General features: G+C 34.3%; 2 pseudogenes; one reads left to right on the forward strand and one right to left on the reverse strand.

The window, feature by feature from the left end:
- Positions 1-4,569: 4,569 nt before the first annotated feature.
- On the reverse strand, positions 4,570-5,903 carry LOC131035761 (photosystem II D2 protein-like; annotated as a pseudogene).
- A 1,231-nt stretch (positions 5,904-7,134) lies between these two features.
- LOC131059399 (DNA-directed RNA polymerase subunit beta'-like) lies at positions 7,135-8,069 on the forward strand (annotated as a pseudogene).
- Positions 8,070-10,984: the final 2,915 nt, after the last annotated feature.

Raw genomic sequence — 10,984 nt, forward strand, 5'->3', positions numbered from 1 at the left:
TTAGGGTTTTTGCATCGCATTAACATTTCTCCTATGATTTGCACTTGGTCTTTATCATTTGCGAGCATTGAGTCCTTCTTCTGCATTCTTTAGTTGTCTCGCTTTCGAATTAGGTCTTGTCGATAACAATTTTCAGTCATGATTTTGGTCGATCTTATCTTGTCGCATCAATATGCATGCTCATTTGGCATATTTTGACATCGTCAATCCTAATCGATGATGGAATCAGGGTTTTGTCTTCTTATCAATCTTGTCATCTTGCGATCGATTTGTCATAGATCATTGTCGTTTTCAATCTTGTCATCTTGCGATCAATTTGTCATCGATCGTGGTCATTTTCAATCTTGTCGTTTTGCGATCGATTTGTCATCAATCATGGTCATTTCCAATCTTGTCATTTTGCAATCTATTTTGTCATCGATCGTTGTCATTTTTGTCATTTTGTGATCGATTTGACATCGATCGTTGTCCTTCTCAATCATGTCAATTTGGATCAATTAGTCATTGTTCCTCGTCAATTGGCACATTTGTCAATCAAGTCAGAATCATGATCAAGTTGATCTTACATCAAGACCTAATTGTCATTCTTGCATTTCTAATTCATCCTCTAGGGTTTCATGATTTGTTCATTTAACCTTGTTTGTCATTTTCCCTCTAGGTTAAATAATTTATTTATTTATCCTAAGTCTTCTTGTCACAATTAAATGTTTATTTAATTGGCTAATTAATTCCTCCTATTTTTGTAAATTAATTAATGAATGAAAAATTATTAATTAATTTACCTAATTTGCATCAATTTCCTAATTTTCTAATTTCTCCTAAATTCCTAAATGTCTATTTCTATTTCAAATTCTTGTCATAATCCTTGCATAGCAATTTGTCATAATCCTTGCATAGCAATTTGTCATACACTTGTCATAATTTTGCTATTCTTGATTTGAATTTCCATTTGAATCATTTTCATGCTAATCTGATCTTTTCTCCAATTTGTCTATAAATTGGATGAATTTCTTCAATCAAAAGGTCGAATCAATCATGCTTCTAGTACCCTTATGCTATCGTCTTGTCTTGTCAATTTTGCTTTCATCTTATGTTTATGCACTTGTAGGTGAGATCCACAAAACAAAAGCTATTTGAAGGAGAAAGAAGGACAATGGAGCCACATGAAGGATACATCTGCATTTGGTTTGCTTAGATTTCATTTTGAATGTCTTGTTTTCATGTTTTTATTGAATGTTTTTAGGATTGTTATCACTGCAATTGAGTTTTCGTGATTGAGCTAGTCTAATATTGATTTGCATTGATGATTTCCGATTTCCTAGTTACACTTTCATTTGAATGCTAGTGAGAAAAGTTGTTTGATTGCTTAGATTGATGAAAGTTCATTGTGGCATAGTAGAATGTCTCATGTTAATTTTGATTCAATGATAAGATTAGTTATACACAAGCTATTAGAGATTTGCCTAAAATTGTTAAGCTTGCTAATTCGGTATGTAAGGAATGTCAAATGGGTAAGAAAACAAGAAATTATTTTAAGAGTAAGCAGTATACATCTGATGGATTGCTAGATCTTGTGCATACTGACCTATGTGGACCTAAAAATATTAGAAGTATGAAGGGTGATAGATATTTTATGTTATTGATTGATGATTATTCCAAAATGATGTGGGTTGTCTTTTTGAAGGAAAAATCAGAAACATTGGACAAATTCAAGATATTCAAAGTGAAGGTTGAGATTGAGATTGGCCTAAAAGTGAAATGTCTAAGATCTGACAGAGGAGGAAAATTTTGTTCTGGTGAGTTTGATTCTTTCTGTGAGAAACATGGGATTAGAAGATCTCCTCCTAGAACCCCACAACATAATTGAGTTGTGGAAAGGAAGAACACAACTATCTTGGATGTTGAAAGGATTATGCTGATTGAAGGGAATATTCTGAAGATCTAATGGAGAGAAGTTGTTAGCACTGTTGTTTACACATTCAACCGAGTTCATATAAAAGGTGATACTGGTAAGACTCCTTATGACCTATGGTTTGGTCATGTTCCTACTGTGAGATATTTTAGAATTTTTGGTAGAAAGTGTTAAATCAAGAGAGATGAGGATATAGGAAAGTTTGATGCAAGAAGTGATGTAGGAATTTTCTTGGGACATTCAACAAAGAGAAAATCCTACTAATGCTACAATAAGAGACTGAGAAATATAGTGGAAAGTGCAAATGTGGAGGTTGATGAGGACTATGGAAAAGATATTAGAGCTTGCAGATATTATGATGGTCATCGCAATGTTCTAACACCTATTCAAACTGAAGAACTGAAGCAGAATAATTCGGTAGAGATAGTTAATCTAGATATTGATGCTACCGATTGAGAGGTATAGGAACCTAAAAGTTAGAATAATTAGAAGACTTCGAGGTATGTAAGATTGAATTATTCTGAAAAATTAGATTATTGGTGATAAAAATAAAGGTGTGATGACTAGAAGAAGGCTAGCTGTTGAAGAGGTATGTTTGATTTCCAAAATTGAACCTAAAGATGTTGCTGAAGCTTGCAAAGATGACAATTGGATAAGGGCTATAGAAGAAGAATTGAATCAGATTGAAAAGAATAACACATGGGAACTTGTGCCTAGACCTAAAGATAAGAATGCGATTGGTACTAAATGGGTATTCAGGAAAAAATTGCATGAAGTTGGTGAAGTTGTCAGAAATAAAGCAAGATTGGTATGCAAAGGTTATTCACAGAAAGAATGGATTGATTATGATGAGACTTTTGCTCCACTAGCTAGACTTGAAGTTGTTAGACTATTTCTTGCATATGCTACCTATAAGGATTTCAAGGTATATCAGATGGATGTCAAGTCATCTTTTCTAAATGGTGATCTTGAGGAAGAAGTCTATATTGAACAACCTGATGGATTTTCATTATTAGATGATGGAGACATGTTATGGAAAATGAAGAAATCTCTTTATGGATAGAAACAAGCCCCTAGAGCCTGGTATGCTAGTCTGGATAAGTATTTGATGAAATTAGGATTTAATAAAGGTACTACTGATAGTAATCTATACTTCAAGATTGAGAATGATAACATCTTGATTGTTGAATTCTTTGTTGATGATATTATCTTTGGAGGAGATAATAATTTGAGTATGAAGTTTGTCAGTGATATGCAGAAAGAATTTGAGATGTCTATGATAGGAGACATGAAATTTTTCTGAGGTTTGCAGATTTCACAGACTGGAAAAGGTATTTTTATATCTCAAACTAAATATGTGAAGGAATTATTGAAGAAGTTTGGGTTAGAAGATTCTAAACTGGTAAGAACTCCTATGGTGATAGGTTGCAAATTATCTAAAAATGATGAATCTCCAAAAGCTAATCAGACCTTGTACATATCTATGGTTGGTGGACTACTATATTTGACCCAGACTAGACCTGACATTATGCATGTTGTGTGCATGGCTATTAGATATCAAGTTGATCCGAAAGAGAGTCATGTCACTGCTATAAAGAGGATATTTAGATACTTGAAAGGAACTGTGGATTATGGTCTGTGGCATCCACAGAATGATCATTTCATGTTATGTGCCTACATTGATGTTGATTGGGCTAGTGATGTTGATGACCAAAAGAGTACCTCTGATGGTACATTCTTTTTGGGTAAGAAATTAGTTTCATGGGCAAGTGAGAAACATGATTCAATGTCCTTATCTACTATTGAAGCTGAGTACATTGTTGCTACTAGTAATTGCACTCAGGTAGTTTGGATGAAGGTTGCATTGTTTTGGAGATATGCGAGATTGGAAAGGAAAGATATGATTATTGGTGATATGTGAGAGTGTGTTGGTTTTGAGGCACCGAAATCAGTTTGGTTTTGTAGATTCTATTTCAATGGTGGATTCTTTCTTTCTTCTTTGTCTCTTCAGCTATGAGCCTTTTTCTGGGCAGTGAGCATTCTAGTAGTGAGTCATCCTTTATAAAAATCACCCTAACTAGTGTTTTATATTGAGAACTAATATTCTTAATGGTTTTTCCCTTCTTGGGTTTTCCACATCATATCTGGTGTTCATTGTGTGATCTATTATATGTTTATGCTTTTCAAGTTATATCTATCTTAGTTAATTTTATTGGTTTGTATCCGGATGTGAAAAGAATAAAGTAATTATTTTAAGTTATCAGCAGATCCCCCCCTCTTCTCTCAGTTTTCTGCATATTCAATAATTGGTATAAGAGCTTTGGTTCCTTGTAGAAGAGCTTAACCGCTTGAGCTAGATCCTGATCTGATGGTATATGGACTGACTATTCCTATCTTTAAAGGATCCGACTATGGATTTTGGAAAGTGAAGATGAGAGGCTAATTGATATCTTGGAAACCAATGTAAACTAATAATGTTCAACCAACAAATGGTCTTATCACTCCAGATGAGATTAAGGCTTTTGAAGAGAATGAAAAGGCAAGGTATGCTATCTTTAGTGCTTTATCTAAGACTGGACTGACAAAGGTTATTTCATTTAATACTACTTATGAGGTTTGGGAAAATTTGAGAGATATCTATGAAGGAAATGATAGAGTCAAATTATCAAAAGAATACTTTTTGTATAAAAAGTTTCAAATTCAGGATCTTCCGCAGCACAAATCTCCTGAGAAACAAAATCATAAGCACGTAAGTTTAGAGCTAGGCCAACTACTCCAATGGCACTCATCCATAAACCGGTCACCGACACAAATAACATGAAGAAATGTAACCAACGTTTATTGGAAAAAGCAACCCCAAAAATTTGAGACTAGAAATGGTTCGCAGTGACCATAGAATAAGTCTCTTCAGCTTGAGTTGGGTTAAAAGCATGGAATGTATTTGCACCATCACCGTCTTCAAATAAAGTATTTTCCATGGTAGCACCGTGAATAGCACATAGAAGAGCAGCACCCAATACTCCAGCAACTCCCATCATATGAAATGGATTCAAGGTCCAATTATGAAAACCTTAAAAAAAGAGGATAAATCGGAAAATAGCTGCTACGTCGAAACTAGGCACAAAAAACCAACCAGACTGGCCTAATGGATAGATCAAGAATACGGAAACAAAAACAACAATCGAAGTAGAGAATGCAATTGCATTATAAGGTCATAATTGTACAGATCGAGCAAGTTCAAATTGGCGTAGCATGAAGCCTATTAGACCAAAAGCACCATGAAGAGCAACGAAAGCCCATAGACCACCTAATTGACACCAACGAGTAAAATCTCCTTGTGCTTCAGGACCCCATAATAGCAACAAAGAATGTGCTAAACTATTAGCAGGCGTAGAAACTGTAGCAATTAAAAAATTACAACCTTCCAAATAGGAACTGGCCAATCCATGAGTATACCACGAAGTCACAAATTTTGAACCTCCTTTGAGCGCGTGGCTAGAAGAGATTGAAGGCCCTTGCTCCCTAGGCCTGGATCTAGTGATCCACCGACCCGATCGAATAATCCAGAAAATATATTTCTATATTAGTAGGTAAGAGGTAAGTTTCTTTCCTCTAGCCGAATTATCTATTCCCATCCATTCGGTATTCGGCTCAATCTTAAAAGAAAAGATTGGGCCGAGTTCGATTTAATTAAGGGACCAAACAGACGAAAGTCACTCGATTACAAGTGATCAATCGTATCAAATTCAAATTTGATTTCTTTCCATACTTCACAAGCGGCAGCTAGTTCAGGGCTCCATTTAGTAGCTTCGCGGATCACTTCATTACCTTCACATGCAAGATCACGTCCTTCATTACGAGCTTGTACACAAGCTTCTAAAGTGACCCGATTAGCCACTGCACCAGGTGCATTTCCCCAAGGGTGCCCCAAAGTCCCTCCACCGAACTGTAATACAATTAACCTGGTCAGTACACTATTTCTCTTACACATTTTTCTTTGAGTACTTAGGACTCATTGTGGATCTACAAACCCTGATTTACTATAGGGAAAACTTCCTTTATCGGTTACTAAAAGGCTCTTAACTTCCGATTAGTAAAGGGAATTCCTCGTTGAAATGAGGAACAAAAGCTCGTTCTTCTAGTTTTACTTATGATTCAAGCCATCCAGCTTTATCCATTGACTCACTTGACTTAATCACTCGCACTCTCAATTTATTTGATCTTATTTCAAGACCAATCCATTTTTTTTTATTATACATACATGTAAATAATATGTCTTTACATGCAAGCATAATTTCTTGGATAAAATCCGCTTCTGACCAAAAAAGAAAGAAAGTCAAGATTCTTAGAACGACATGCTGCTTTTTCCATTTTCTTTACTTTTCAGGATCAGTCGTAGCCTTACTAATTTTATCGATGGTATAGACGAATTTGTAGTTCATCCGAATGTCTAAAAGACCATAGTCGCACTTAAAAGCCGAGTACTCTACCATTGAGTTAGCAACCCTTATTTGGAGAGATACAGTCGAAGTGGAATACACAGTTACTTTAATCGATATTTTAACAATCATTCTGATTGAATGACAGAAATAGAACCTTTAAAACCATTTTCGGTTTCCATTGGTGCAAATCCAATCACCTTGTTATTTTTTTCATATTGTATCAAATAGGAATAGTGTGGTAAAGGTAATTTAACTTATTACGTTGTAAAGTGAGATAAAAAAAATATCGTAGAAAAGGTTTTTAGTGGGTTTCCTCCGAGCTTTATGAAGGTCCCATATCCGCATTTTTTTGTAACAAAAAATCATTTAAATCGATTTTTATGAAAAGTTTTTAGTGGGTTTCCTCCGAGCTTTATGAAGGTCCCATATCCGCATTTTTTTGTAACAAAAAATCGTTTAAATCAATTTTTATGAAAAGAATGACAAAAACAAAAATTCTCTATTTTTTTGTTTTTGGCTTCTTTAAATGAGAAAGAGTAAAAAAGAGAGTAGTTGAGCATGGACATAGCAAATGTGCCAAAATTGCCCTATCAAGGGCCCGAAGAGGAGGAAGCAAACTGGGTCGAATTATATCACCGATTATTTTTTGGTAGATATATTATCCTAGCTAGACCACTCGAAAAACAACCGGCTGATCAAATCATGAAAAGTATGATTTATTTAAATCAAGAAGATCAAACAAAGGATTTTATGTTTTTTCTTCACTGTCGAGGTGGAGGAATGGTACAGGGAGTCGCTATTTACAATACTATGCAATACGTAACAGGGGATGTATTTACAATAGGCGTCGGGTTAAATGCTTCAATGGGAGCTTTCCTTCTACATGGGGGGACGTTTACTAAACGGGTAATGACCCAAAACGCATCAATTATGATCCACCAACCCCATATGTCTCCTTATTTTTAATTCGAGATAAGGGACCTATTATATGGAACATACTTAAACAGATTATGCAAAAACATCCCATATTGTTAAATCGAGCACCCACCTTACACAGATTAGGAATACAAGCATTTATACCTGTTTTAATAAACGAATGTGCCATTCGGTTACACCCATTGGTTTGTGCAGGATTTAATGCGGACTTTGACGGAGATCAGATGGCTGTCCACGTACCTTTATCTATGGAAGCTCAAGTAGAAGCTCGTTTACTTATGTTTTCTCATCTCAATCTTATCTCTCCAACCATAGGAGATCCTATTTGTGTACCAACTCAAGATATGCTTCTAGGACTTTATAGATCAACTCTTAAAAAAAACCAGGGTATTTATGAAAATAGGTACCATCCAAATAGCTCAAAAAAGAAGATCATCTCGCCTTCGTTTTATAGCTATGATGATGTGCTTAAAGCTTATGAACAAAAACAAATTGATTTAGACAGTCCTTTATGGCTCCGATGGGGGAGAGAGATAGATACCTCTATTATTAATTTAGTAAACTGAGAACTTCCTATCGAAGTTCAATATGAATGTTTAGGTACCTTCTACGAAATCTATGATCATTTTCAAATAAAAAAAGGTAGAGTGGGGGAAATACTTAATAAATACATTCGAACAACCGTTGGTCGCATTCATTTTAATCGAGAAATAGAAGAAGCTATAAAAGGCTTGTGGACTTATGATATCCGACAAGAAATGTTACTATTCAAAATTTAATGTTATTAATCTTACGCTTATCTCATTGATGCAAAGATAAAGATCAAGGGAGCCTCCCAGCTTAAACCCATTGCTTAATTCTGCTCCCCAAAATAAAATGGGGATATCTTATTCTTATGACACAAAATCCCATCAAATTTGTCCATCCCTTTCCCTTTGAAGTGCCCTTTTTTAATAAAGGGATGGATAAATTTGTTATGAAGCACCTTATTAGAAGATTCGTAAATCAATTTGGAATGACATATACATCACATATATTAGATCATTTAGTATCACTTTACTATTTAATCCTATACTTTGATCTATAGGGGTTTCTAGATTCAAAAGATTCAAAATTCAAAATTCTCTACGACGTCTTGGAAGGAGAATATCTTCGAAAATAAAAGAACTTGAAATTTTTTCATTGACATCCTCAATAGTTTTTCTTTTTCTTCGTCATTGAGATCTATCAAAAAGATTTACATTTATTCTCTTCTTCTTTAGTTTTAAGAAGAGACTTGCGATTTTGTATATCAAAAATCGGTCATTAAAGTAACCCGGTACAAGTGGCATAGATCTTTGCCTTTCATTAGCAAAAATTCTCAAAAAATCATTCTTGTTATCCTGAAAGCAACTCTTGAGATACAAAATAGTTTCCAATAAATCCAAGTTGAGCTCTCCGTTTTCCAAATAGGGCGTAGTTAGTTGGGCTACAGCGGCTTCATTACCTAATTTCTTTTTATCTAGAAAACGGGACACATTTCTACCCTTGGAAAGCCAAGGAGCAAGTGGCAGTTTTTCGAGCTTGTATTTGGTTTTCCAAACGCGAATATTTTTTGCCATTTCTCGATACGGCAATTTATCTATTTTTTTATTTAGTCTTCGGGGGTTTTCTTCTTTTCCCCCTTCCTTTTCAAAGCGTTTTCGACCCCTTGGATGTTTGATTTCTTGTTTATTTGCTCCTTTAGGTCCATTTTTGGTTTCTGATGTGATGCCTACCTTTTTAAGATAATATGTGCCTAAAAAAGATAAAAAAAATTGTTGCACGATAATCAAAAATAAACTAAGATAATATGTGCCTAAAAAAGATTAAAAAAAAACAAAACAAGTAACATGGGTTTAAAAAATGTGCCGAAAGTGCCATATCAAGGGCCCGAATAGGAGGAAGCAAGCTGGGTCGAATTAAATTATATCACCGAAAGTATGCTTTATTTAAATCAAGAAGAAACATGTCAAATACTTTACGTTCGACACCCATGTCGAGTAGACCTCGTTCTTGTTAGAACTATTCATCCCTAAATCATAGGGAGGACTTATTTAATATAATAGCTTGAGAAATATAAGCTTTCCAATAGAGATATTGTTACTATTTAAGAATAGTCAATATAAATGGAAAAAAGATGTATTTCTTTAAATAGAGTTTTTGAACTCTAAAAATATTCTATTCCTCTTTCCAATTTGTTTATTTATTTAAAATAAGGAGTATTTTATGTTTCGTTATCGTGGACCTCGACATCTTTTTTTTATTGGGGCTCATTTATCCACTGATTTTTTCCTTCCATTCGAACTTATTTCTATAATTCTTCTAGTCGCTCTTATAGGAGCCATTACTATAGCTCGTCGAGAAGAAACAGTTTGAAAATGAAAGATTTCTTGCGCATTAGTAGTAGAAATATGTTGTTTTATCTTCATAGATCGTGAAAGAATCATTTTCTTCTTTCAATAATGGAAAATTAGATTTCGATAATGGAAAATTAGAAACTTATTATAACTTTTGTAAGAAGCTAATAGCTAAGCACAAATATGATAATTTAAAAATGGAAGAAGGAGAGGATAGAACTAGCTATTTTCATAAGGTGGATGGTGCGGTAAATGAAATTAGAGAACTTGGTGGCACCTTGATAGATGAAGACATAATTGAGAAGATCTTGATGTCCCTAATAGTAAGTTACAGTGACAATATCTTGGCTATTTAAGAAACCTATCATCCGAAGAAGTTCACTAGAGAGAAGATTTATGGTACTTTATCGACATTTGAGATAAGGAAGTATGGAAAAGAAAAAGTTAAGACCAAGTCTACATTTAAAGCCTTTGAGGAAGATCCAAAAGATGAAAGTTTAGATGAGATGGAAGCAAACTTTGTAAGGAGATTGAAGAAAGGCACCCACAAATACAAAGGTATGTTACCTCTTAAATGTTTTAGATGTGGAAAGATTGGTTATATTGCTACTAGGTGTCCAAAAAAGAATTCAAGACAAAATTATAGAGAAAGTCAAGGAAAATTTAATAAGAGAGCCTATTATGTCAGAATGATGCTGGCATTTCAGATGATGAATTTGATTATGAAGATGGTGATTGTTTGTTCTTAGTAGAAAGAGATGTACCTAAGATTGATATTCCTAAGACTGTTGTTATTGCATTGCATGCTAGAAGAGATAGAAACGAATGGCTAATTGATAATGGATGTTCAAATCACATGACAGGTGCTAATAGTAAGTTTATAAAACTTGATAAATATGATGGTGAAACTATTAGGTTCGGATATGATCAGACAATAGAAATTGTGGGAATTGGTTCTATTTATTTTGAAGGAAAGCATAATTTTTAAAATGTTTACTATGTGAAGGGTTTGCATCATAATCTCTTGAGTATTGGAAAGATGTGTGGAAATTGTTACAATGTTGTTTTTCAGGATGATGGTTGTGAGATCTGAAAAGGATCCAGATTGTTATTGTAGTAGGGAAAAGAACTGGTGGGAACATGTATCTGTTAAAAAGAGATATGAAGTATTCTTTGTTATTTCAAATCAATGATAGCTGGCTCTAGCACTAGAGGATGTGTCATATTAATTTTGACAACATACTGAATATTGGTTCATCAAGTGCAGTAAGAGATTTACTAAGACTGACTAAACCAAATAACAACCTTTGCAGAGA

The sequence above is a fragment of the Cryptomeria japonica genome, chromosome 5, assembly GCF_030272615.1.
Source record: "Cryptomeria japonica chromosome 5, Sugi_1.0, whole genome shotgun sequence".
NCBI classification, from domain to species: Eukaryota; Viridiplantae; Streptophyta; class Pinopsida; order Cupressales; family Cupressaceae; genus Cryptomeria; species Cryptomeria japonica.